Source organism: Brachyhypopomus gauderio, chromosome 2, assembly GCF_052324685.1.
Source record: "Brachyhypopomus gauderio isolate BG-103 chromosome 2, BGAUD_0.2, whole genome shotgun sequence".
Lineage (NCBI taxonomy): Eukaryota > Metazoa > Chordata > Actinopteri > Gymnotiformes > Hypopomidae > Brachyhypopomus > Brachyhypopomus gauderio.
Window position 1 is genome coordinate 39335788 of NC_135212.1, and position 5133 is coordinate 39340920.

Genomic DNA, 5133 nt, shown 5'->3' on the forward strand with positions numbered 1-5133 from the left:
TTTCTTCATGACAACTAAAATTGATGATCCTATCCTAAAGCACTTTGCCATTGGGAGCCTGGGAATTCCATACATACATATACTGCAGATATATACTACATACAGATATATACTCCAGACATATACTACATACAGACATATACTTCATACATATACTACATACAAACATATACTCCAGACATATACTACATACAGACATAGACTCCATACATATACAAACATATATTCCATACATATACTACATACAGACATATACTCCAGACATATACTACATATAGACATATACTCCATACATATACTACATACAGACATATACTCCATACATATACTACATACAGACATATACTCCAGACAAATACAACATACAGACATATACTCCATACATATACTACATACAGACATATACTCCATACAAACATATACTCCAGACATATACTACATATAGACATATACTCCATACATATACTACATACAGACATATACTCCATACATATACTACATACAGACATATACTCCAGACAAATACTACATACAGACATATACTCCAGACATATAATACATACAGACATATACTCCATACAAACATATACTCCATACATATACTACATATAGACATATACTCCATACATATACTACATACAGACATATACTCCATACATATACTACATACAGACATATACTCCAGACAAATACTACATACAGACATATACTCCATACATATACTACATACAGACATATACTCCATACATGTACTACATACAAACATATACTCCATACATATACTACAGACATATACTCCAGACAAATACTACATACAGACATATACTCCAGACAAATACTACATACAGACATAGACTCCATACATATACTACATACAGACATATACTCCATACATATACTACATACAGACATATACTCCATACAAACATATACTCCATACATATACTACAGACATATACTCCATACATATACTACATACAAACATATACTCCAGACATATACTACATACAGACATATACTCCAGACAAATACTACATACAGACATATACTCCATACATATACTACATACAGACATATACTCTATACATATACTACATACAAACATATACTCCAGACATATACTACATACAGACATATACTCCAGACAAATACTACATACAGACATATACTCCAGACAAATACTACATACAGACATATACTCCATACATATACTACAAACAGACATATACTCCATACATATACTACATACAAACATATACTCCAGACATATACTACATACAGACATATACTCCAGACAAATACTACATACAGACATATACTCCATACATATACTACATACAGACATTTACCGGTACTCCAGACATATACTACAGACATATACTACATACAGACATTTACTCCAGACATTTGCTTCATACAGACATATACTCCAGACCAGGGCCGGAGTGGGCCACTTTTTCAGCCCGGGAGTTTCATGCCCAAATCTGGCCCAAAATTATTTTTCCCTCCCAATCAGCCCAAACTAGAGATTGATATGAGCCGGCCCATCAGGAATCCTCCCGAACCTCCCGATTAGTCATTCCGGCTCTGCTCCAGACATATACTCCATACAGACAAATACTCCAGACATATACTCCATACAAACATATACTCCAGATATGTCCTCCACACATATAATCCATACAGACATATACTCCAGACATATACTTCATACAGACATACTCCAGACACATTCTTGCCTGTAGCAGCACTGTGCCTGTGCCGCCTGCTCGTTAGCTGGGCGAGACGAGGGAGGCGTGGCCTGAGCCAGGGCTGGGAGATGAGGAAGGCGTGGCCTGAGCCAGGGCTGGGAGCACCACACCAGGGAGAGAAGCAGAGATCAAATCCCTGTTCTTCCTGGGCACCCAGTCGCCATGTCATGATTAAAACAAGCTTCATCACTTCAGTTACCCCCTTTAGCCTGAATTAATTGGGCTGTTACACAGACAATTAAGAAACGTTGACTACTTGAAAGAGGAGTATTTGTTCTTTAGAGTGGATTTACAAATGCAGTGGGCTATTCTGTGGCATGTTCCTATAGATTTTTGAAACTCCTTCAATCCAGAAGCTCCTTGTACTTCAGACAACATTTTAGAACAATATCACAATAGTCTGCATCTCTCCATCATTTCACTTTGTCCATCTTTGTTTGCTTCTGGTCTGGTTCTTTTGAGGGTCACTCGCTCTCAATTCACCATGAGACCCAGTCTACATTTCATTAGCCTGCCGGCTATTTGAGGCCTGACGCCCCCCTCCCCAGCAGCCAAAATGTGCCCCCATCCTTTCACTAATCCGAGGGCTGCTTTGTGTTTTTAGGGTGTGTGCTGCGTCCTCATTTGTTTAGGCCCAGAGGGACCCCGTCATGCTTCTCACACAAACTGCCCTGAACTCATCTAATGAGGACAGCATTTGGATCTATTGTTAGTTCCATAAAGTGCTACTCTAACGTTTAACTGATGGTAAAGAAAACATTAATTTTGTTATGTTTTATTAACAGAAGGGTGATGCCACATCTGTGGTGAGAAATTCATTTACACACAAGACTGCAGTGAGACCTACAGCTCAAATTACATTTAAATAAATGTAAACCTGTTTTTACAAATAGACCAAAATAGTTTGAGAAATAATAAAGAGCTTCAGTCCTCCTGCAGGTCAAAGCTCTCGGAGAAACAACAGCATGATACCGGACGCTCGTGCCCTGGGCTGAAGCGTCTGTCTCCTCGCAGGACCCGTCCGGTCTACCCATAGTTCCCCGCGCCAAGACAAGATGGAGGAACGCAGCAGCTGCGGGAGAACAATGTTTGGACTCTGAAGACAGAAATAAACGACCGAGTGGGGAAAATAAAGACTGTGAGAGCGAGCGGTGGTCATGTGTCGGTAAGTGAGACGCAGAAACGCCGCTTTGCCTGAAGTTGGAGGCAGCGGGAACGCGGTCGCGGCGGCGCGAGACAACAAAGCGCAGCGCTCGTGCGGCGTGTAGCGTTAGCCGCTTAGCGCGCGCGGCGCCGCACGAGCCGTTTATTATGGGCAGCGCCGCCGCACCTCCGCGCACTTTATATCTCTATATTTGTGTTCATCCACACATGCTCTTCATATAGTATGGAGGTTTTGTGATATTTGTGTTAATTTCCCCCCATATGTTTTTGTTCAGTTTTTGTTGTGAAGTGGAGGGGTGATGTGGTGTCTTTGCACGCGTGCACGCTTCATGTATTTATTTCTCCCCGCACCGCCGTGATCGCTGTTAGCGGTGTGTGTGCGGGTGTTAGCGGCGTGTGTGCGGGGCCTCCGCTTTGTCAGGCTGCACGTAGCACAGCGGTGACCGCCGCGGCGCTGCTGTGGACCTTCACGCACTTTCACGGTCCATCTCGAGCGACTCCCTTCAACTTCTGCAGGTTTACGGCGAGCTTCCCCGTCCGAGCCGACACCGCTCTGGTTTCTGTACGAGAAAACAGATGTTCGGTGTCGGTCCGACTAGCCGAGCTGGCTAACGCGTCCAGCACCTCCCAGCCCGTCGGCCCGTTTTCCGCCGGCGGGCCGCCACACACAAAGACGCCGCGCGCTGCTGCACGAGCCCCGTCTTTACACACACTGGACTTTAACACTGACCCATTCGTTCACATCATGTCCTCCAGTGCGCTTCACATCTGCCTCGGATTTGATTCACACTGACTTGGTCTCAAGTGGGGGAAACAAAGCACTAGAAGTAGAGCTACAGTATGTGGTGGATGAGCGTGTACACCGTGCTGGGTACCGCACTGTGCCCTGAAGTTTGGACCGACACCGCTTAATCACTGGAGGGTTCAACGGTCCAACTTGTTTCTTTGTTGTGTGCATCTGTGTCCGGCTGAACCGACCGAGCTCAGACTTGGTCATCACTGAATGGAGCTTTGAAACGTGAAATCTTCCGGGTCATTTCTAGATGAACCCATACTTCCCGATCCAAACTAGACACCATTTGAAGAGCAGCTAAGAGTGTGTGTGGTTGGTTATACAGGCGAAGGTGATCTGCACACATGTAAAGAATAAACAAGGCCAACAGGTCTGGACACAGCGACGCTGGTCCGCCATGCACGCGCGCAGTCCTCGCGCGTCGACACTGCCGTGGCCCGTGTGTATGTGAACATGGCGAGGACAACACTCGTAAATCGTATCGGTGTTCTTAAACCCGGGAGCTTTTCCCAAAGCTATTAAACTGCCAAACAACGATTTTGTAGCTGCTCTACCGTGTTGGTCTGGGTTTGTGGCGGTATCCCCTTAATCCTGAATGTTCTGAATGGTCAGTATGGGCCAGTATCGTACCCACAGCCTTCACGTGCAGCCGGGGATCTTTAACTCAATTACGCTCTTTGGAATGTTCCTCCACACTTCTTGTGCGTCTCCCGACGCTCGTGCGCAGATAAAGAACCCTTGTTTTAGCGGAACCTTTCCCACCATGTCTGTGCTTTGAAGAACATCATGCTAAACCAACTTCATTGCCAGCTCAAAGATTGCAGACTGTATTTTCTTAATGTGGTCTGTCTCTTCCTAACAGTCACTCCAGTTCTGTTCGGTGCAGTAGCAAGAGTCTGCCTACTTCTCAGTTATTTATGTTGGTGATCTGCCTGGCAGTCTTAACGTCCGTATGAAGTTTTGACTTGGGTGGGTGGTTGAACCATGGTCTGGGGGTCGGGTAGATGAACCATGGTCTGGGGGTCTAGGGTGGATGAACCATGGTCTGGGGGTCTGGGGTGGATGAACCATGGTCTGGGGGTCTGTGGTGGTTGAACCATGGTCTGGGGGTCTGGGGTGGATGAACCATGGTCTGGGGGTCTGGGGTGCTTGAACCATGGTCTGGGGTGGTTGAACCATGGTCTGGGGGTCTGGGGTGGTTGAACCATGGTCTGGGGGTCTGGGGTGGATGAACCATGGTCTGGGGGTCTGGGGTGGATGAAGCATGGTCTGGGGGTCTGGGGTGGATGAAGCATGGTCTGGGGGTCTGGGGTGGATGAAGCATGGTCTGCGGGTCTGGGGTGGTTGAAGCATGGTCTGGGGGTCTGTGGTGGTTGAAGCAATGGTCTGGGGGTCTGGGGTGGATGAAGCATGTCATTCATGAGA

General features: G+C 45.9%; 1 protein-coding gene across 1 annotated transcript in view; it reads left to right on the forward strand.

Annotated features, from left to right (window-relative positions):
* Nucleotides 1-2719: 2719 nt before the first annotated feature.
* The window catches only part of znf281a (zinc finger protein 281a), a 10791-nt gene continuing 8377 nt past the window's right edge, over nt 2720-5133 (forward strand). The window contains exon 1 of the mRNA XM_076995731.1: nt 2720-2916. The gene's annotated coding sequence lies outside the window, so the exon portion shown is untranslated. The remainder of the gene's footprint in view (nt 2917-5133) is intronic.